This window comes from Peromyscus eremicus, chromosome X (genome assembly GCF_949786415.1).
Source record: "Peromyscus eremicus chromosome X, PerEre_H2_v1, whole genome shotgun sequence".
Classification (NCBI taxonomy): domain Eukaryota; kingdom Metazoa; phylum Chordata; class Mammalia; order Rodentia; family Cricetidae; genus Peromyscus; species Peromyscus eremicus.
In genome coordinates, this window is record NC_081439.1 from 118,762,815 (window position 1) to 118,787,638 (window position 24,824).

The 24,824-nt window shown below is 38.9% G+C and overlaps 1 pseudogene; it reads right to left on the reverse strand.

The window, feature by feature from the left end:
- Positions 1-420: 420 nt before the first annotated feature.
- The window catches only part of LOC131900214 (pre-mRNA-splicing regulator WTAP-like), a 30,212-nt pseudogene continuing 5,808 nt past the window's right edge, over positions 421-24,824 (reverse strand).

Consider the following 24,824-nt stretch of genomic DNA (forward strand, 5'->3'; position numbering starts at 1 on the left):
AATATTCCATTTTTACATTTTACTGGAATTTTACATGATTAATTCATGATTTAAAAGTCTCTAGATTTTCAATCCTTCAAACTGTCTGAAGACACAGTGTGCCATACACTTAAGACTTCTGTTTCTCACTCTATTATCTTCAGAAACATTTCTCAAGTGTCTACGTGTCCTAGAAAGGCATTTTTCAAAGGTGGACTCTTCTTCATCTGAAACAAGAGGAAGAGAAAGAAGCTGAAACACAAGGTTCATCTGGTAAGTTTTACATTAGCCACTATAACCTGGCAGTATAATAATGTGGCTTTTTTGGCTCCAGAAGTTTGAGTCTTGATGTGGAAATGAGTACTTGGCTATCCCACCACAGCTTTCTCAAGGTGGGATTTTCAGGGCAGGCAAGACTGGGAAGAATGATTTGCTTCCCTATCAGGTGGAAACAAACTTTCAGGCACTCAGGTCATTTTGGGCTTCTTCTAGTTTGTCTTTAGCCTGTTTCAGTTGACCTTTTATTTTTAGGAAAAACAAGTTGATCACTGGGCATGCCTTTGGTGATCTCAGTTGGCCACACTTGGCTGCTCAATTTGCTTGAGGTACTAGATTTGAGAGGTACACTCTTATGCCTCCTCTTCCTTGATTGCTAGTCACACAATAAGAATGTTTTCTCTGTGTAAGACTCCTGCTGTTGCTGTTTTGGTTTTTCTTCAGATTCCTTTAAGCCAGTCACATCATTTGAGTGGACATCATTTCATGATGTTTCCATCTTAGAATTAACTTATTTCATGCCATAACTTTGAACTCTGTTTCATTTAGATGGACCTTTTTGGGAAGAAGTTCTTTATTGGTCACCTTGAACTCTTTCCAGTCCAAGATTGCTTGGGGACTGTCAGTCACATAGGTGGAGGACACTCAGCCATTGGCCCTCCCTCTTTCCTGCCACAACAGCCCTGGTGCTGGTCTTTACTTGCAGGTCTTACAGCCATACCTAGAGCAACACAATTTTAAGGATGAGTTTTTTAAATTTGTTTGCTTTCTGAAATTGGCTCTCTACCCTTAGTAGAAAGGACTTAGTGATAAAATGCCAGCTTAGTAGATATGAGACTCTTCATTCTATCTTGTAACACCATTACCAAAACAAAAACAAACACAAACAAACAAACAAAAACAACAAAGCCAAACAAAACACCAAAAAAATCCATTTATAAAAAACAAAGATAGCTTCACATGGTGGTGCACACCTGTAATCCTAGTACTCAGGAAACTGAAGCAGGAAGGATGGAGTTTAGCTAAAGGCTAGAATGGACTACATGGTAAGTTACAGGCCGTACAGCATAGAGGGATCCTATCTCAAAAAGCCAAAAATCAATAGGAAAGGAAGGAAGAAGTTAATTAGGTATGAAGACGTTTTGAACATTTTTGGAAATTTAATGATTATATCAAGACTGGCTAGTTGCTCTTAATGTTCCTGGACAAAATGGTGAAAGGTAACAAAACCTCAGGGGTTTGGATTCTTAGCTGAAGTGTCAATAATGACTTAAAAGCTTCTGTGTGCCCTGAAGAAGAGCCTTATTTCCTATACTCACAAGGATGAAAATTAAATGCAGAATGTCATCTTGAAACTGGAGAAATTACAGCGTAAGTGTCTTCTGTTAAAATGACTGCACTGGCTGGGGAAAAAAATCAGATCTTTTAATTTGGAATGGGAACATGTGTGAATACCCCAACAAAGTGTCTCTATTCCAACCTAAGGGAATTAACCCTGCAGCACAAGAGGAAACTACAATGTCCTCCTCTGAGGAAGTTGCTATACAGGATTATACTGATTCTCCAGTCCAGTGTGTTAATGAAAACAAAGGATGTATTGAAAAGCATTATCAAAATGTGCTAGTTAATAAGGTAATCACAAAATATAACTTAAAAGAAAAAAGAAACTACCTTTCATTGGTAGACAATGCTTCTCCTAGAAGATATAAGTTATTAAATGAAAATCATGGTGGAAGACATGGGATTTCTTCCTGTGAGTTATTGATCAGGGAGGCCCCAAAGGCCTACAAAACAACACAAGGTACTGCCATTGTCCTTGGTTCCCCATCCTAAATACGTGGAAGACTGTAACTAAAGACGCTATACTCTTTAGGTGTAGCACCTAAAAAAAAGCAGTTTTTAACTGGCTAGGAGACTCTACCTGCTGGATAGCTGTCATAGTGCTAGAAGGTGCTATGTAGACTGCTACAGACAAAAGACGTAGTGGTCTTAACCCAACACCGAACTCTGCATGCTACCACACTAACTGCTAAGTAAGATGTGCCTGTATTGTAATCTGGTCCTAAGGCAAACCTGGCTACTGAGCTGACCAAGGATTATGATACAGGGATTTTTACAGTAGCCAAGAATTTCACTTTCTTATGCCTTTTTCCAGTGCATCACCAGACCCTTCACCTCTCTCAGTCTATCACAATTCTTGGTTAAGTCAGTAACTGTGAGGCAATACCTAAAATTTTTAAATAAATATATCTTTGTGCATATATATATATATATATTTGTGCACTATATATATACATATATATATATATATATATATATATATATATATATATATATATAGTGTAGAAATTAGAAGAAACAGCTAGAACAAAAAAAAGATTACTTCTTAGGTAATGGCCAGTGGTGGGACAGAAAACTATTGTTATTTGCTAGACGTCATACTTTGATATTATTTTGTTTTTATTTGTGATAGTATAAGTAAAGTATTTGTCATTCTCTAACTGCCAAGGGAATAGGAACCACAAAAAGACCATCAACTCATAGCATGGTGCAACTTTAAACTTAGGTGTCATCTTTGGTTATCTGAACTTGGCCTCTATGTGACAGAGATCCTTCTAGATGCCAACCTCTGACAATGTGAATTAATGTGTGCAGGTGGCTTTCAACTGGCCAGCTAATTTCTGCAATATAGGAAATGACTGTAATTTCTGTTTCTGCATCTGGCCTCAAAAGAGAAAGTGGCCCCAATTGCCTATTGAATTTATGGAGATGAGATCTCAAGTATCTCAGGATAATTGTTGGATGAAGGGACAGGCTTTGCCAGAAAAACAATTTCAATACTTCCTTCTCTCACAAGGTACTTTGAAACAATTTTTCTATTTAATTTTCAAAGTACCACATCTTTCAACATCTCCATTCTCACTGTGACTAGCTTTTCTTTGTTAGTGCAGTTTAACTTCAATTCTAGTTTTCTAGCTTACCAAAACAGGTTGTACATAGCTAGCTTCCTGTCTTTTTAGCTGTGGTTTAGTTATGTGTTTCTCTGGCTACCTAGGTTCCAAGTATATCTCCTGTTCTTGATTATTTTATGTTTCTATGCCTCTTTTTCTGTTCATTTATCTCTTTCATCACTCCCCTAATCCTTTTTTTGTGATTGTTTTGCTTTGCACTCCCACATTTTTCTCTGTATTGTTCATTCATTTAAGAAGTATTCACAGAGCAGCTATAATATGCATTAAAACATGACACTCCCTGAGACACAGGCTCTTAACAGTCTAATTGAGGTGACATACAAATGATGAATAGAAACAGTAATTAACTACAGTTAATGATGTAATGACAAAATTATTTCTATACACGATGAGTGCTACAAGATTAAAAAATAAAGGTAAAATGTGTGCATTGTAGGAAATTTGTAAGGTGCAGAAAGTATTTTAAAAAGAATATGAAAATTCAGTTAGATTGTCTGGGTTGGAATCCTAGCTCTCTCTTTAGCTCTATAGCCTTGGACAAATTATGTCACCTCTTTGAGACCCACTTTCTTTAGCCATTAAATAAGGATAATAATATTACTTCCCCACCCAAGAGGGTTAATAAGCTTACCACAAAGCCTAGTAAAAGACAAGTAGTACTAGTCACAGTTGTTACTCCATCACCAGCTTATTGGCACATTGCCTTCAATTTTTTGACAGTTATTTCATGATTCATGTGACTTACTACTTTTTTTCACCCCCACCTCATTTTTCATAGTTTATGCAAGTTTGTTTGCATGGATTCATAATGTCATGGTCTCTTTTTGTAATGGTTTCTCTGATTTCTCCTTTTCTCCCTACCTTCAAGTGTTCTTTTCTCCAATTGTTTCGGAAGTAGTCAGACAGGCAAAAAAAATTAGGGTGCTGTTTAGAAAGTTCAAGAAACTATGTTAAAGTATGAAGAAAACAAGAAATAGAAGGAATAAGAATTCGTTATTTTCTAGAAAATTTGTGCATGTAGGGAGCCTGTTCTAGTATAGGTAACAACAGAACTAGTTTCTGCCACTCTTGGGGTAGCCAACCCCTTCCCTCATTTGTACAATTGGCTGTATAGCATTAGGTTGTTGATCACAGATATCAATGAGCTTTGTAAACTAGATAAAAAGGAGAAAATGTCAAGATCTAGTTTTATAGAGGTAACGGTTCTATTTTACTAATGGGTAGTGAAGGACAGATTATTCATATTTTTTATTTATTTTTCATTCCTTCTTGAAAAAGATAATTGCTTTTGCTTTGTCAGGAAAAATTTAATCTATGTTTAGAACTACCCCTAAGCCAAATTGGTTTAGTATACCAAATCACTTTACCATTTGATGATATAAATGCCATCATTGTAAAAATGAAAACATTGCCCTCTGGTCCCTGTAGCTGGAATCCACGACTGCACCAGTATATCCTGCACAGACAATTGGAATTCACAGCCTTTGGTCTGGACTGACAAACTGATGTATTATTTAGATCACGGAAATATTTCTTGAGATATTATAACAAAGATTTCTTGCAAAGTATCAGCATGTATTTATATATTTCCAGGTTTCATTTATTTTTCAAGACAGAGTTTCTCTGTGTTAACAGCCCTGGCTGTCCTGGAACTCACTCTGTAGACCCGACTGAACTTGAACTCAGAGATCCACCTGCCTCTGACTCCCAAGTGCTGGGATTAAAGGTGTGCGCCACCCAGCTATTTCCAGGTTTTAAAGTTTAGTTTTTCCTCAGAATGTGACAGCATCGAATAAAATTCTTCCAATTATTTTTCTCAGCAGATGAAAAGACCATATTCCTATAGTATCTTTCTTTTTTCAAGATGAAATATTAGAGGGTATTGAAAACAAAAAATGGTAGAGCTGATAATAACTAAACCTAGGTAATTATTTATGGGATTACTATTCTTTACTTTTGTGTACATTGAAATTTTGAGATAGTGAAAAATGAAGACAAGTAAAACAGAGCATTCTTTGTTGTAGTATATTTTTCATCCTTCTTTTGCTTACTTAAAATTTTTTTTATGTGTGTGTGTGTACGTGTGTGTGCACATGCGCATGTATGTGTGTGTGTGTGTTTGTGTGTGTATGTGTGCCATGTGTGTGCAGTTACCCTTGGAGGCCAGGAGAAGGATTCAGATCACCTGGAGCTAGAGTTATAGATAGTTGTGAGATGCTTGACATATGTGCTGGGAACTGAATTTAGATCCTCTGGGAAGAGCAGCAAGCATCTCTTCATCCCCTGTTGGTTATTTTTGTAGATAGTTTTCATGTCACGAAAGCTAGCTTTGAATTCACCATGTAGCCAACACTGGCTTGAACTCCTGATCCTCCTGCCTTCACCTCCTGAGAGGGCCAGAGAGATGTGCTATACATCCCTGATTCATGACTTGTTAAAATACATATGTTTCACTAAGCATTTTCATGACCTAAGAATTTTAATGTGTTAACTGGGAAATGTATAAGATTATGTAGAATTTTGAGCTTTTCTAAATATTTCAGATGTTTTAATTTTATTGAAAACCCGTGAAGAGAATTATCATCATCATTTTTGTTATGCAGGTAAAAAGGGAAATCTTGTGGTGAAATGACTTGTCTAGGGACACAGAAGTACCTAGTATTAGCAGGTAGAACAGAAATCAGTTTTCTGGATGGTTATGGCAGAACTCTGGTGACATAAAAACCAGGGGGACTGGGCTGGAGAGATGGCTCAGCGATTAAGAGCACTGGATGCTCTTCCAAAGGTCCTGAGTTCAATTCCTAGCAACGGCATGGTGGCTCACAACCATCTATAATGAGATCTGGCGCCCTCTTCTGGCATGAAGTCATACATACAGATCTTGAGCAAATTATCTCACATCTCTTGGCCTCAGTTTCCTTACATGCAATGAGGTGGTTTGTGCAATAGTATCTACTAATTTTGATTTTGGCAGATTTAATTACATACAGGCACACACACACACACACACACACACACACACACACACACACACACACACACACGGATACAAGCCTCCATGCTCATGGGAAATACCTGATGCCCAGTGCCTAGAATACATCAAAATATGATACTGCTATGTGTGGTGATGCATATCTTTAATCTCAGTACTCAGGATGCAGAGGCAGGTGGATCATTGAGTTTTCTAGACCAATCTAGTCTACATAGTGAGTTTTAGGCCAGCCAGAATGCTGCCTCAAAAAAGAGGGTCCTCTAGCAGAGGACCTAGGTTTGATTTCCAGCACCTACATGGCAGCTCACAATCATCTGTTAACTCCAGTTCCAGAGGATCCAGTGTCCTTTTCTGATTCCAAGGACACCACACACACATAATGCAAGACATACATGCATGCAAAACGTTCATATACATAATATAAAAATAAATAAAAAATTTTAAAGCATATGATATTGAAGGGGTGGAACTGAAGGTGCAGGTAAGGCAGGGAGTAAGGTGCCTATAAGATTCAGGAGACAGTGGAAATCATTTGAAGCACTGTCCGGCACACTCACCTCCAAATTCTCTCTTCTCTATTTTTATTTTAAGTTATATAAGAGTATTTGTTTTAATAACATAGGCATGATCATGTTAATTCCTCATTTAGACCTCTCAAATGGCTTCCTGTGATTTCTCAACGTTCTATAATCTTTTAGTTATTCAAAAGCAGACCATTTTGATCTTTCTGGCAAATTTGGAAGTCCTTTAACTTACTGGAGAACATAAGTGACATTGCTATGTGAAAGAGAGGCTGATGATAAATTAGCAATTCAATTAGATAGGAAAGAGCAAGTAAATAACTAGAAATATTTAAAAGCATATCCTGATATAATGCCAACTGAATAAAAATGTAAATAAAATTTTGAATTCAATTAAGAACACAAAAGTACTGCACCTCTGAGCAATTAAAAGCAGTAGGAGAGGGAAGCAGATTTGATTCAGTGGCAGAGTCCATGTCTAGCTTGTGCCAGGACATGAGTTTAGCCACAGTACTGAAAAAAGGCAATAGAAGAAAAATAGTGATAAAAGAAACCTAAAATACCTGACTATATAAAGCAAAATGCTTCTACATGTTAAATAGAATACATGACAAAAGGAAAATATTCTCTTAAATATGAGAGAAAAATAGTGCCTTTAATATCTAAAGGACACAAAATAATGAGAAAATACAAAGACTCTAAATGGGAAAACGAGAGTAAGTTACAAAAGAGGAACTATGAATGGCTAATAAACATGAATCACTCTTCACCTGGACTAGTGATCAAAAACAGTAATGGAAACAAGAGCCTAATTTCACCTATTAATTAGCAAAGATGAAAAAGGACAATATTCTCTCTTAGCCGGGGTGCCATAAGAAGGCCATTCGTCTACTGATAATAGGAGAGTAAACCAATGCAGTCTTCTGGGAAAACAATTCAGCAATATGCTTCACTAGCTAAAATATAGTGCTATCTTTTGACCCATAGTGTTCTACTTTTACTAATATTCACTCTCTGGGAAGTAATCTGACTGCTAGACAACATTTATGCAAAGATGATGCTCATTTATAATAACGAAATTGTTAAATAACATAAATACTCAATAATAGGGAAGGTAGCAAATAAATTATTTTATATAAATTATGTCTATAATGACTATAAAATGGCTTAGAAAAAATCTTTTTATACAGTGTTTAGGAATATAAATATGACATATCACTGGGGACACACATACATACATACATATATACATACATACATATATATATATATATATATATATATATATATATATATTCTCACCTGGGTAAAAAGAGACATATACTCATAGAAATAGGCAAACCTACTAATATGAGATAGAAATTTGAGGGAAGCAAACTGCATGTGCTTATTATAGTATCTATTATCATTTTTCTTTGTTTTACAAATGGTTGGCAATGGCTATATATTTTTTATTGCTTTTAAAAAAGTGGACACTTAGAATGGACCATGAAAACTGTTGCAGACTAAACATATGCCCCGTTATCAATAATCACAATTATTATTAGTGTGTTTAATGCCCAGCAGATGGAGCTGCCTCCCTTAACATTTAGCTTGAACTTTGGAAATTTAAAAACTATCCACAAATTTTCATTTTTTTTATTTCATTTGAAGGAAGTCCCTTCTGTCCCCTTAAAAGTTGTCTAAAGCATAATTTCTTTAAAAAAGAGTATGTTAAAAATTTGTTGAGAATTTTTTGAAATTCCTCTGAGATAACTGGAGACATCTGGGGTGTTTCAAAAACAGGACTATACAGTGAGGTTGGGAAACTTGGGAATTGTGTTAGGCCACACAGGGAGTCAGGGCAAAGCCAGGAAAAACGAGCTGAGGGGCCAGTTTGCTGGGCTTTATTTGTTGACGAAGGGTAGGATAGGAAATTGTATTTTGATGTATAAGTACACAAGTTTAGCATTTCAGCATAATTTCAGAATTGATGATTTTGTTGGTCCTCACCACATAATTAGGATAATGGTTATAAACACTGACTTTGAAGTTATTTGAGAAGTTATTCGGAGCCCAATCCCACAACTTCCTAGCCACATGACTTTAGGCTAGTCAATTTACCTGGGTTTTCATTTGTAAAATAAAAATTATGATAAACATATTCAAAGAGTTGTTGTGAGAGTCAAATTAGATAATGATGCTTATAAAAGTGTTTGGCATAGTGACTGATACATTTTTGTTTTTTGTATTTTATTCTGTTTTGTGGTTTTTCAAGACAGGGTTTCTCTGTGTAGCCCTGGCTATCCCGGAACTTGCTCTGTAGACCAGGCTGGCCTCAAACTCAGAGATCTGCCTGCCTCTGCCTACCAAATGCTGGGATTAAAGACGTGCCACCATGTCTGACACTGATATGTGTTAAACAGGAAGTGAGTGTTTGTTATGGTTATCCTTTATTCATTTATTAAACACGTGTTTTTAGTACTGTGAACCAGACAGTGGAGTCTGTCCTAATATACTGTTGGGAAAGCAAATTCCTGCTATGCAGGCATGTGAGGGAGGAACAACACTATGTATAAGCACATCAACATGAGAGAGATGGGGACCAGAATTTCCAGCTCTCTCTCTGGCTTTCCTTAATTGGTTGATTATGTTTTGGGACAGTATGTAGCCCAGGCTCACTTTGAACTCATGATTCTTCTGCCTCAGCCTCTGAAATGCTGAGATTATGGGTATGTTGCCAACATACATGGTGTGGCTCTGAATTATTTTAGCACCTTAGACAAAATTTTAATCTCCATTTTCCTCTGAGTAAACAAGAGACTTGGATGAGCTAATCTTTAAAACATCCATCTTGGAAGCATTCTATGACTATATTTCAAAGAACATCACTGAATGAGATCAAATCAAAGTTATTATCTTTCAAATATATTCACATTATGCAGTCTCTTCTTGGGAGGTATAAAATTCTCATAATTAGGTAAAGGTCCAAGTGCAAACTGAATGATTACAGCAGAGTCTGGATAAGACACCCATCTTTGTGAGGCTGGAGGAGAGAAAAATCAGTCTTTAAAATATATATATTGAAATAGTGCCATTCAAAAATTATCTTTTAGTCTAATCTGGTTAGTTTGATTGATAATGAATACATATGATTTAATTTACTTACAAACTTCATGGGGTATCAACATTTCATTGCTGTTTTCTATTTATAAAATGGTATTCCATTATTAGTGCATTTGAGTGTGTGTGTTTGTGTGTGCGTGTGGTGTATGTGCATAAGTGTAACTATACCCGTGATTGTGGTTGCTTTTGTTCTATTTTATTCATTTAATTCTTGATCAGTGATTTTTTTCTGCAAAAGAACAGAGAGAAAATATTTTAGACTTTCTGGACTATATAGTTTCTATAGCATATTTTTCTCAGGTCAGTTACAATGATGTAAACACATTCTTAGATCTCAGGTTGTGCAAAAATACAGACTTAGGATTAGTTTTGGTCTGTGTTCCAGTTCATTGACCTTCATCTTAAATTACATTTTCAGCCTCCTGTTTATTGGTTTGCTTTCATGAACTGTCCCATGTCCACTTCTGGTCCTCACACAGAATCCAGGTCCATTCTTACCCTAGTCTCCATCTACTTGTTCTCAACTGATTTTGCATTCTCTCTTTCCCATCTAGTCTTTTCACTAATTGCAGTGATCCTGTGGTGTACAGTGCAGATCTAGTACAAAGCTTCATCTAAATGAAAATGATGCTTGGCAGCCTTGTCTAAAGGATGGACTGCTCTGTGGATAACATGTCTATCCATGAGACAACTATCCAGCTTTCAGCCCATTTCCTTCGCCAAGATAACAGCGGCAACTTCATATCCACTAAAGTTTTAATTATTCAGCAAATATTTATTGAGCACCAGTTATAAGCTTGACGTTGTTCTTAAATATAGAACTTTCACACTACAGTGAAAGAGAAAATATGGACAGATTCTTGTGTAATTTTTTGCAATATTATAGCACAGAAGAGAGCACCTAATCTAGCTGTAGAAATCAGGGAAAGTGACTCCCAGAAGAAGTGACACTTTAGTCTTCTAGGAAGAAAACAATAATAAAACTCTTTATTGGAGCTGATTAGAGAAGGAACCCTAATTTCCTTAGTCCATAAGGCTTGGGCTCTGCTTAGACCCTAGCCCAGTCTCAACTTTTTCTCTTGGAGCTGTTTCCACTCCTAAACCTAGGTCCCTAGAAACACCATCTGAACACACCCTGGTCACATTCCCATGTATAAAACACTAATCATAACTTAATCTCAAAGATCCACCTTTTCCAGGAAAAACAATTTTCCTGAAGTGACCTGGATAGATTAGCCAGTTAGCAGGAATGATAATTACCAACTCTGTTAACTTTTAGTTACTAGTGTCAATACCACCAGTTACTCTTTTTAGATAACAGAAATTTTCTTTCTTTAGTGGGCTGGGTTGGTTATGAAAGAGAATCAAGATTTAAATGAATATTTTCTGCACTTAAATTTTAAGTTCAAATGCTGACCCCCCTCCCAAGAAAATTGGTAAAAAAAAAAAAATGTCCTCTTACTCTTCACTAACTGCAAAACGAAAGGACCAACTCCTTTTGTGACATGCCCCCCCATGCAGTGGCTTCTTGGGAGGTATGGTAGTCTATTCATATGCAAATTTTGTAGCCCCCTCAATCTTTTCTCAGAGGCCCTATACAATGAGATGGGGGTCCTGCATATTTCAGAAGAGCAGCATATGTTCCTTAAGGTGCACATGCAAGAAAACTGCAAGGGAAATACAGTGGAGTATTCTTTGCCCCTTTGCTTAGAGTTTACGAGAAATATCTGGAAATGGATGGCATTTTTTTTTTTAGTAAAAAGATTGCATTTGACAATTAACTATGTGAGGTTCACATCTTCTAAACAACTTTCTTTTTTATGTAACTAAATGAAATAAGAGAACAGGAAATTTCAACTCCTGGAAAGCATAAGAATTGCCTCCTCTGAAGCTATTTAACTGTTCTTCTGAGAATGAATTCCTCTTCTGAAAAAATTATGAGCTGGCAGGGAAATGGACAACGTATATTACTTAATATCTGAAATTTCTCTCTTCCCATTCTTAAACCTAATGTATCCTATTACAAGAGTGCTTGATGTTTAGGTTATAATTTCAGATATGCAAATGATTCATTAGTCGAGTATTTGATAAAACTTCTGATAGACAGTAATAGCTTCTTCTGGAATTTTATGCTAGTGCTCAGTAATGACAAACACTGTGTATTAATTTCACATGTACTAGAAATAATGATTAAAATGAAACCTATTTGATGTAATGCCCGTTAGTTCAGAGCTGTTGAACAATGCTTCATAGCTTAAGATGAATAATAATGTCCCATTTCTCATCAGACAGATAGATGTTCCTTCTTATTGTATAAAGAAGTTATACCACTGAAATATAAAAATATACAATATCACTAAGCTTGATTAGCAAAACTGCACAATTAATATCTAAAAAAAGAACCAGCATTTACAATGAACTATGTGCTTTTTTAAAACTAATTTATTTATTTGTATTTTATGTACATTGGTGTTCTGCCTGCATGTGTATCTGTGTGAGGATGTCAGATCCCCTGGAACAGGCATTATAGACAGTTGTTAGCTGCCATGTGGGCATTGGGACTTGAACCCAGGTCCTCTGAAAGAGCAGCTAGCACTCCCAACCACTGAGCCATCCCTGAACTATGTGCTTTTTTAAAGTCATGTTTTCTGTGGAATCAGTTTTGAAGAATATTTTACACAAGAAACTTTTTAAAAATTAGAGGAGAAACCCATAGCATGGATAAGATGTGTGGGATCATGAAATACTACCGAATCAAACCACAATTTTATAAAAGTTTTTTTTTTTTAATAAAAATGATGAGTTGTTAGCCATGGTAATCCTTGGGTAAAGTATTGGTGACTGAGGGACAGGAGTGGAGAGGGAGAGAGACCAGTACTTTTGGATTTGTTTTTCACTATGTTTCCTTTTGCATCGTGTACTATAAACCAGGCATGGTAGCACATACTTGTAATCATAGCACTTGGGAGGCTGAGGCAAAAGAATAGAAAGTTCAAGTCCGTCTTGGGCTACAAAGTGAGAATATGACTTTGGGATATTACTCAAAGATAGTCCTTGCCCAACATATATAATAATGCCCTGGGTTCCATCCTCAGCAAAACACACATACATACACACACACACACACACACACACACACACACACACACACACACACACAGAGTGAGGGAGGGAGAGAAGGAGAGAGACAGAAACAGAGAGATAGAGAGCTGGGGAAAAGGTGCCTTAAAATGTACTTTCATTATAAACACTAACTTGCAACTATGTAAGACAACATTAGCGATTACCGTGATGGGTTTTGACCTCCTTTCCCCCAGCATTCCTGTTCAACAGAGTCTCTCATGAGCCCAAAATAACATCAGCAACAACAGAAGCACAACAATTAGACAAAAAGTAAAATCAATTCCTTTCTTTCCTAACACTACTCATTCTGGCTATCTCCTGATTGCCAGGCACTCTTCCAGGTGTTCAGTGCTGAGTCATTCCAAGACCTTGGAAATTATCTAGTCATATCTTTCTTCTCACACAAACATTTAAAAGTATGTATGATGTAGCTCATAGGGGACCTAGTTTTAACCCTCCCAGACCTGATTGCTTTCTTAATGGTACCTTTCCTTTGTCTAACAACTACAATTAGCACATTTTTTTTACATTGGATCAAAAACCAGTATTCATATGGTTAGTTTGGTAGGCCTTCTTCACCCTCCCACCTTTTCTCTTCTTGATTCCCCAGACTTCATTTCTAATTAGTAGCAATGCTGGAATGAGAACACAGGAAGAGGTTCTGTATTAGTAACATTTTCTTCTAGGCAAGGTGGCTCTCTTAGATTCTGTTGAATTCCCTCACCTTGTCCAAAGGACTGACCATGCTAACGACTTCATTTTGAAGACAAAAATTGCAAGAGTACTTTTCTAGATGTGATGATCATCAGTCTTGGTTGTCAACCTGATTGGGTAGAAAAGCACCCAAGAGATCAGTAAGAACACACCTCTGAATGTACTAAGGAAGGAAGGCTCATCATGAATATGGGAAGTGCCATCCCTTAGAGTCCTAGATGGAATACAATGGGGCAAAAGAGAAAGTCATCAAGCATGGGCATTTTCTTTCTCTACTTCCTGAATGCTAGGAGATGAGTAGCCTCTAAAACAAGCTCCTGTTGCTATGATGATGCCTCCTGAGGGGGCCAGAAATAACAGGTTAGCCCAGGACTATGAACAGAAACCATGGCCAAATGATAATGATAATAAACTAATAACAAGTATAATAAAATGTAAGAGTCACAGGAGGGAGTGGAGTGTTGTGGGATGCTGTCTTTCTGACATGACATGACCATTGTCCTTCTAGTTTCAGTAATTGTGGTGAGCGCCACAAGACCTGCATAGAATTGGACCCCTCAAAACTGCATCACTGAGGGGAGAAGGGGATCATGAGGCCCCACCCCCCTGAGTATTTAGTAGCAGTTAATGACTGTTTCGGGAGGGATGGGGAGGGAGAGAGAGTTTCTTCACTGGTTGTCCTACTCTACTTTTTTTTTTTTTTTTTGGTTTTTCGAGACAGGGTTTCTCTGTGTAGCTTTGCGCCTTTCCTGGGACTCACTTGGTAGTCCAGGCTGGCCTCGAACTCACAGAGACCCGCCTGCCTCTGCCTCCCGAGTGCTGGGATTAAAGGCGTGTGCCACCACTGCCCGGCCCTACTCTACTTTTTGTTGTTGTGATTAAAAAAAAAAAACTGAACAAAACCTACTTGGACAGAAAAGGGTTTATTTCAGCTTACCTATCCAGGCCACAGTCCATTGTTAAGAAAAGTCAGGCAGGAACTAGAGACAGGGGTCATGGAGGAACGTTGCTTACTGACTCTCTGGCTCTGGGTCATGTTCAGTTAGCTTTCTTTCTTTTTTTTTTTTTTTTTTTGGTTTTTCGAGACAGGGTTTCTCTGTGTAGCTTTGCGCCTTTCCTGGAACTCACTTGGTAGCCCAGGCTGGCCTCGAACTTACAGAGATCCGCCTGCCTCTGCCTCCCGAGTGCTGGGATTAAAGGCGTGCGCCACCACCGCCCGGCTCAGTTAGCTTTCTTATACAACCCAAGACTACCTGCCCAGGGATGGTACTTCTGGCAACAGTTGGGCTAGGCCTTTCTGAATCGATCAGTTCATAATTAAGGTAATTTCCCCACAGACAAGAGCACAGGTTGATCTGATCTGTGCAATCCCTTAGTTGAGACTCCCTCTTCCCAGGTTGTGTCAAGGTGACAATAAAAACTAACCAGGACAATGGGTAGCTACTGGTAAGTTGCCCCTGCCCTGTAAGCAACCGTAATTAAACTCACTGAGTCATACACATGCACACACATGAAAGCAGAAGAAGGGGACTAGTTGGGAAGATGAAATAGATTGGCAGAAGTGGGAGGGGGACAAATGGGGATCCGTATGATCAAAACACATTACATATATATGTATGAAAACATCATAATGAAACCCATTATGATGTATAGTTAGTATGTGATAATAAATAATAATGCTTGCTTTACATTATTCTCTCAGGTGTTTTGGCCATAGCCATGTAAAGCTAATAACTTACTGAACAATACCTGGTATACCTGCTTTAGTTTGATTTCTATTGTGATAAAGCACAGACAAAAACCAACTTGGGGAAGGAAGTGTTCGTTTGGCTTACATTTTCCAGTCACACTCCATCATCCAGGGAAGGCAGGACCGGAACTCAATCAGGAACCTGGAGGGAAGAACTGGAGTAGAGACAACAAATGGAGGAACAATGCTTACTGGCTTGCTCAACCTGTGGATTTTTGGGTTTTTCATTCTGTTTCTTTGTTTGTTTCTTGGTTATATACTTTAATGTATAGCCCAAACCTACCTGCCCAGGGGTGGCACTACCCACAGTAGGCTGGATCTTCCCACATCAGTCAAGACAACATCCCACAGATTTGCCTATAGGGCAGTCTGCCAGATGTAAGTCCTTAATTGATGTTTGCTCTTCCCAAGAGATTCTTGTTTGTGTCAAGTTGTGTGTCTTGTTGTGTCAAGAAAAAACTAGCTAACACTACATCCTAGCAAAGTCTCCTGTAATTCTAGCATTTCCTGTTGTGCTAAGGATAAGAATCTGTTGAAAGCCATTCTCAAAGTTCAGTAGGAGTACTTGTCAAAAATGCTTTCCCTCAAGGAGTCTCACTCAGCATGAAATCTAGACACCAAACAAGTATCCTTTATATTCTGTTAAGCTTTTCATCCAGTCTTAAGTTTTACAACACAATAATTACATTGTTCAGTGCTTTCAGTGTCCAAATAACATATCCTATTTACTTTGTCACCTTGCCATTTGATTTTCCCTAGAGGAGAATGCAGAGAATAGCTGATCTGGAGATAACATCTTTAAATGTGCAATGTCTGAAATAGGTATCAGCCGCAGTGTCTGGGAAACCTACGTGGAGGTCAAATGACAAAGTCCTGTTGGTCAATGCCACCACCTTTTAGTACCACTGACACTGGGACATGTCCTATGTTACACCAGGAGGGGGCGGCAGAGAGCTAGCCTTCTGATAAGCCTTGTGAACTGGATGGTGGGGAGGATATTGGAGATTCTCGAAGGGAGTGAGAACACTAAGTACAAAAGATAAGAGAAGCCCTGACATGAGGGTTGCCATGTCAGGAGCAGATAAATGGACAAGAGGCACCTTTGTGGAGGCAAATTTACCAGTGACTGTAGTCAGGTCATCCAGTTTAATGAAGAACCTATTGACCTAACTTTGGAGTCGAACAAACCTTGGCATGCATAAAACTAGTCTCCGCCTTGGACAGGTTGAGATACCTTTCAGTCTCACTCTCCTCTGTACAAAGGGGGAATAATAGAACTTACCTCCTATATTCGTTATAGCATACTTCTGGCATATACTGAACAAGTGAAACTAGTTAATAAAATGACCAGAGTGGTGGTTAATTTTTTGTCAACTTGACACAAACTAGAGTCACTTGGGAAGAGGGAACCTCAGTTGAGGAATTGCCTCCATGAGATTGGTCTGTAGACAACTCTGTGGGGCCTTTTCTTGATTGATTATTGATGTCAGAGGGCTCAGCTTATTGTGGGCGGTGCCATCCCTGGGCAGATGGGCCTGAGCAAGTCAGTAAACAGTGTTCCTCCACGGTCTGTGCCAGAGTTCCTGCTCCCAGGTTCCTGCCCTGCCTTCCCACAGTGATAGACTATAAAATGGAAGATGAAATGAACCCTTTTCTCCAAATTATTTTTTGACATGGTGTCTATGAAAACAACAGCGAGCAAACTAGAACAACTACCTACTGTCTAAAACATATAAACTTAGACCTAGTGTGGTGACACAAACCTGTAATTCTAACTCTTTGAGAAACTAAGCCAGGGGACTATGAGTTAGACGCTCTCCTGGGCTAGAGTAAGACTATGCCTCAGGGGCTGGAGAGATGGCTCAGCAGTTAAGAGCACTGGCTGCTCTTCCAGAGTCCTGAGTTCAATTCCCCGCACCCACATGGCAGCTCATAACTGTCTGTAACTTCAGTTCCAAGGGATCTGACACTCTCACACCAATGCACATAAAATACATTTAAATAAATTACTAAAAAAGACTATGCCTCAAAAATGAAAAGCTAGAGCTCTCTGTCGAAGAAGGCCAATGGTCTGTTCTGTCCCACTTTGGAACCTCATGTTACAGCAATGGGCTTGCCCTCCTAATTTGCCTCCATTCCTCATGTTGTTAGATACTTTTAAAGTCTGAAGATAAATCACCTTATCACTCCTCCCCAACTGCACAGATGATTGTATAGTTGTGTATTTCTATGTGCAAATACTATTGGCCAGACTATTGTTTGGACGCAGAATTAACACAAGAAGTTCCTCCTGAACCTTGTACCAGAATTCATGATTCAAGAAATAGACTCAGTCATTGAAGAAAGTGATTACTCCGTGATGGACTTTTTGGGGAACCTGGATGGGAAAATATGTTGCCTCTCAGATCAGATCACAGCAAGGGCATCCCTGAGTTTTCTTTAGGCTGCCGTCCAGAGCTTATTTCAGAGTGCAAACATTTCTGAAATGGATAATGAAATCACTAACATACACACAGAGGTGTAAAACATTGGGCACAATGGAGAGAGGGGTTTAAGAAAGAAAGGGAAGCTGAGATCGCTGAAGTGAACCTGGCTCAGCGAACAGCTTTCCTTGGGCCTGGCTCAAATCCAGAGCTCCACATTCATATTCAGCAACTCTCTTCCCAAGTTTCTGAATTAAGCAATGTTAATGCTTCAGTGCTTTGTTAAAAGAGAACCTTGGTGGAAGAAAAGTCAGTGTCTCTAGAATCAGAGCAGCCTTGAGGAAAAGCTCTAGAAAGACCAGTTGAGGGATTTGAATGGAAACTCCCGAACATGATCGTATTAAGGATTTATGTCTGAAGAATCATTAGAAAATTTTTTTGCAAGTATATGGATGAAAGATTCTAGGACATTTTTACAGAGTTGGGCATCTGTAGAAACAATGTAAGTGTGGACCACTACTAGAAATTTCCAATGCTTTCTTTCAAGAAAGTAAATGACAATTCCTTAGTATGCAAGTCCAGTTGCAGTTTTTATTGTTTGAAGTATGCTAGGTATAGAGCTATCAATTAGGACATTGTATTGGCTTCATGTTAAGAATTTACTATTTATTTTTGTTGAACATTTGTAATAGGAATCAGAAAAACCTGTTAAATACTTAAAAACGTCTACATTTTTCTTGCACCTAAAATTTGCTCTACTGTAGAGAGATGGATTCCTTTTAGGCTAAGAGCCTGTAGGACCTTGAATAAGCCTTTGTTTTTTCCTTTGTGAAACTATGATACCCTGTCCAGACTCTCCAAACATTCTTCTATTGTATTTAACTAAGATCCTTGGAGATCTCCATAAGAAGTGGGATTTCTTTCACCTTCCTATCCTAATGGTAGGTAGCAGACCCCCACAGAATGTTAAATGAAAACATACGTGAAATAATAATATGAGATCCTCCTAGTTCTCCAGGGGAAAATAAATTATCTATCTAAAAGAAAAACTGCACATTTTATTCATTAGCAGGTGAACAAATTTTTACTAAGAACAATCAAGTCTCACAAAAAGTACAAACTAGACATCAACTTTGTATTAAAAGGCAGCTAGGGATAAAAATGTGAGGTAGTTTGTGTTAATTACCTTTGTTTTTGCTGTGACAAAATACAACAACAATTTAAGGAGCCAGGCAGTTGTGGCACAGACCTTTACTCCCAGCACTTGGGAGGCAGAGGCAAGCGGATCTCTGAGTTCGAGGCCAGCCTGGCCTACACAATGAGTTCCAGGACAGTCGCCAAAGCTACACAGAGAAACCCTGTCTCAAAAAACCAAACCAAACAAACAAACAAATAAACATACAAAAACAACAACAAAAACAATTTAAGGGAGGATTGAAGGGATATAGTCCATCATGACAGGGAAGCCATTGTAGCAGTAGTGTGAGGCAGTCAGTCACATTGCATCTGCAGTCAGAAAGCAGGAGGTGGTGGTGCTGGTGGCTCATTCACTTTCTCTTTCCCCTTTATATTCAGCCCAGTACCCCAGTCTATGGAGTGATTCTGACTACATTCAGTATGGGTCTTCCATCCTCAGTCAGTTAAATTTCTATAGAAACATTCTCACACATACCTAGTGGCATGTCTCCTAGGTGATTCTAAAGCCACTCAAGTTGATAATCAGGATTAACCATCACATGGATGAAGGCATTTCTCAGTATCAATAAGTTCCCTTTTCTGTAGCCTTCAAATATACTTATCCAGGAAAAAAATTATTGAACACTTATTCCGTACCTAGTATTTTACAAGAAACTACAACAAAATACAGAAAGATACAGAGGTCAAGGATATGAGTAAAACCAATTAAAAGCAATTATGGAGAATATGTGTTAAATATTATCAGTAAAAGGCGAAAGATTTATACAATCTGAAGAGGTGTGACACCTTGCACAGTCTTGGTACAGTGAGAAGGGGCTTGGACCTGCCTAGGCTCAGTGTGCTGGGCTCTGCTGACTCCCCATGGGAGACCTCGATTTTGGGGATGTGGGGTTGCAGGGTGGCTTGGGAAGGAGGGCTGGGGGGTGGGAGGAGGGAGGAGGGGGGTTGTGGATAGTATGTGGATTGAGTAGAAAATTTCTTAATAAAAAAAATGAAAAAAAATATTATCGGTAAATGCTGAATTGTTTGGATGTAGATTCTAGGTTTTGTAGATAGTCAAAGAGAGGAGATTGAATGTTTTAGGGAGGTTCTTGAGAGACAGAGATCTGGAGTTGGATCCCCAAAGGTGAGGAGATTTCAACAAGGTATAAAGCCAGAAGAGGTTTTCCTAAGGAGTGAGATAAGTGATCAGGTTGCAGGAATGACTTTTCAATATGTTGTGTATCTTGTAAACATCACAAACTGGTAACATTGTATCAGGCTTTCTTTTTAACTTGTTCAAAGTTAAAGCCTGCTGATGTTGCAGGAAGGTTATGTGAGGTATAGTGAACATTCTGGCTAAGTCATAGGGGACTGATCAACTTTTCTAACTTGTAATGGTTAGTTTTAAGTCAGTTTGACATCGTCTAGAATCACTTGGGAAGTGGCTCTTAGTGAGGGATTCTCTAGATCAGGCTGGCTTGTTGGCATATGTATGGGGGATTACCTTGATAATGTTAATTGAGGTTCGAGGCCCTCCCACTGTGGGTGACACTATTCTCTAAGCAAGAGGTTCTGAACTGTATGCGAGTGGAGACAACTAGCTGAACAGAAGAAACATGCATGCTTGCATTTCTTGCTCTCTACCCTTAACTCGGGATACAAAGTGCCCAGATTTCTCAAGCTCCACCTCTGTGACTGTCCTGCAATTATGGCCAGTGACCTAGAACTTTGAGATAAAATAAACCCTTTCCTTCTCTCAGTTGCTTTTGTCAATGTGCTTTATCATAGCAACAGAAATAAAACTAAGATACTGCTCCTGTTTTCAATTGTACCCTTTTTTCTTTTTTAGGGCAAGTTGCCTCCCTCAACAAGCTACCACATGAAATGCCATGATGAGCTTGCTGGACTTTGTTGGAAATGCACTGGGTAGAGTTTGCATTGGAAAAGGTGAGTAGAGGCTAGATTACAGAGAATTCAGAAACATTTTCAGTAGAGTTTAAGTGACAACCCAATTTTATGGTGCCTTATACCTTCCCACAGTCCTTTTCCAGCATCCATTTTGCTTTATCCTGGGAAAACCCTACAAAGTAGTCAGAGAAACCTTTTAATAGACGAAGAAGCTGATCTACTAGACTGTATATCTATTATTACTCAGGTATGTTGAAGGATACCATGATATAAAGACCATGTTTTTAAAAGTTTTATAATTATTCACATCTTTCTTAAAGGAATGTGTCTCATGAGGTTTGCTATGTGGAGGCTTGGTATGGGGATAAAGCAATGTTTGCCTACAACTGTAATGCATAATGCTAGGACATCCAAGTTAAGAGATAACGTTCTAGGGAGATGCCAACTTAACACCAACCAGTGAATCATCAGTCTAGAGAACTAGTCAGAAAGGAAGAATCTAGATATGCATGAATGACCTCAACATCAGGGAGATCAGATAAGAAAAGATACCAGACAGAACATAGAGCTATTGTTTAAGCTGTGTGGAGGTTGGCTGAAATAGTCGTTGAAACAGTCTATATGGTTTGGGTTGTTTATGGCAAAATAGTATTAAAAATTCTATTGGCTGTGATCTCAGCAATTGGGAGGCTGAGTTGGGAGGTTTGGGAGTTAGAAATTAGGCTGAGTAACACGGCAAAATTATGGTTCAAATACTATTGAAGTCTAAACACCCATATCCCCTAGATCCTACTTCCTGCTTTTCTGAAGTAGCTGGTGTTTTGTTACATTTGCCTGACTATGGGCCTTGTTTTATACTAGGGAATTCTGAGCTCAAAGGTAGGAACCATCCTCTTAGCCCACATCTTTCAGGAGTTTGAGTTGGAATATCTGGGCTCATATTCCAGGAAGATCTGGGGAGTAGAAAGGAATCAATATTGTGTCCTAAACTAACCTCAATTCCAGAATATCAGTTATTGCCAACATTTTCTGAAGTAAACCATACACATTTGCAGGACTACCATGACTGTCCTTCCATGTCCACCATACTATATGATTGTGTGACTTTCTAGGCCAAGTAGCTACAACAAAAGAAGCAATTTAGGTCTATGGATGTGTCCTAGAAGTTGCTGAGTCCTATGTCATGTTTCACCCAGGTCCTTGGGCTCATAAGGGACCATTTCTCATCCCGTTAGGGCTTAGGGTTAAATTTTCTGCCTTTGGACTAAAGTAATAGTAGCGTCAGGGACTCAAGGTGACCCCCATCAGGTAATCTCTGAGTCATAATGAGAACAGTAATCTGTTGCATGAATCTTAAAAGTTCTTATTAATAAAATCAAACTTGAGCCAGGTATTGGGGTGAATACTGGAAGATCAGAGAGATAGAACAAGCCACAGCTAACCTCACCTGGCCAACTTCTCAGCTGATCTTGTTTCCTCAGACTGGAAGCCTCTGTGTCCTCATATCCGAATGGCTCTCAGCTGAACAATGCTGCTCAAAACCTAAAAGCTTAACCAGCCAAATGCTTCTAGTTTCTGGTCCTCACACCTTATATACCTTTCTGCTTTCTACTACCACTTCCTGGGATTAAAGGCTCCCTTTCTGGGATTAAAGGCGTGTGTCACCATGCCTGGCCGTTTCCAATGTGGCCTTGAACTCACAGAGATCCAGAGGGATTTCTACCTTTGGAGTGCTAGGATTAAAGGCGTGTATGCCACCATTTTCTAGCCTTTGTATCTAGTGGCTGTTCTGTCTCTGACCCCAGATAAGTTTATTAGGGTGTACAATATTTTGGGGAACACAATACCACCACAGTAATCCATGAGACTATCTCCATTGAGGTGATATACATCTATAATATTTTGTTTGCTGTCACTGTCCTGACTTCATTTTGGTCTTTGGCTTCTCCTGGATCAGGTTCCATTATATGACCTTCTATTGGAAAAGTAAAACCTTCTATTTCATGACACTATTTTGTTAACTACAGCAATGTTAGTAAATACTAAAGCAGATAACCTAGGCAAGTATATTAGTTACCTTACTTGTCTCTGTGTTCAAGTAGTCGACAAAAAGAAACTTATGGAAAGAAAGATTTCCTTTGGCCCATTGGGGAATGTCCTAGTTAGGGTTTCTATTGCTATGAAGAGACACCATGATCACGGCAACTCTTACAAAGGAAAACATTTAACTGGGATGGCTTACATTTTCAGAGGTTCAGTCCATTATCATCATGGCAGGACATGGTAGTGTGCAGGCAGCATGGTACTGGAGCTGAGAGTTCTACATCTTGACTCAGAGGCAACAGGAAGTGATCTGTGACACTGGGAGTAGCTTGAGCATAAGAGACCTCAAAGTCCATCTCCACAGTGACACACTTCCTCCATCAAGACCACACCTCCTAATAGTGCCACTCCCTTTGGGGGCCATTTTCTTTCAAACTACCACAGGGAAGGACTGGTGGAGTTTATGGTGGCAGGAACTTGTGACTGAGACTTGCCATATGGTAGACTAGGAAGTAGAGGAAGGGGAAATCTGACACCTGTCTGCCATTTTCTTGTTTTCCCTATTTATTTGGTGCAGGACTCTAGGCCATGGGATGGTGACATCCACATTCAGTGAAATCTCTCTAGTGCATCTCACAGAGGATTACATATCCAGTCAAGTTAATGATGAAGACTGACTATTCCCAATACTGTGGTTGTCCTTCCATATCCATTATATTCTATGATTATGTAAAATTCTCAGGCAAGTAGCTACAATAAAGAAAACAATTTTATTAGTGAGTTTAGGTTCATAGGTGTGTTAGAGATTTTTCTGAGTTTCACCTCATGTTGTGGTTTATGATGTCTTCAGATAGAAAAGGGGAACTTCCCCTTCTCTACTTCGTGCAATGGATCTGGGACCAGGGTGATGGTTTTGAACTGACCAAGCAAGTGCTTTCTTGTAAGACGAATTGCTAAATGGTATTATTAATAAAAACCTGGAGCCAGATATTGGGGTTTAAACTGAGAGATCAGAAAAGCAGAAAGAAGCCAGCCACGTTCTTACCTCTTGGAAATCCTCAGCCAAAGAGACCTGTATACCCATGCCTATGTGCCTTTCTGTTCTGCATCTCACTTTACCTGCTGCTATAGATAAAGTAATAGGATCACCATGGTCTAAACATATAATTTACCAGAGCCAGTACAAGAAGATTAGAATTTGTGAAAGAAACAAGCATAGGAGTGGTAGAGGAACTTAGGGATCTCTACCATACATTGGATGAGAAAGTGTAGTGATATTTTTTGGTGCACCCCAATAAAGCTTATCTAAGGATGAGAGGAAAAAGCCAGCCACTATATTAAACATAGAAGTCAGGCAATGGTAGCACACACCTTTTATCCTAGCATTTAGGAGGCAGGGATCCATCCAGACCTCCGTGAGTTCAAGGCCACACTGGGAACAGAGCCAGGTGTGGTGGCACATGCCTTGAATTCCAACACTAGTTAACTATAAAGGTCTGGAGGTCTGTACAGACAGACAGGAAGTGACAGAGCTGAGCAGGTAGAGGAAGTGATGTAGCTGGGCAGAGAGAGAAAGTGAGATGCAGAACAGAAAGGCATATAGGCATTGGTAGACAGGAAGTAGCTCTCTTTGAAGCTGAGGAGTTGGCGAGGTAAGGTTGGCTGTGGCTTGTCCTATTCCTCGGATCTCTCAGTTTTTCACCCCAATATCAGGCTCCGGGGTTTTTATTAGTAAGACCGTTTAGCAATCTGTCTTACAGCCAGTCTCCAGGGGGTCTTCTTAGAAATAGATGTGCATAGGCCCAGTGGTGCCACAGGAAATGACCTCATGGACAGGCG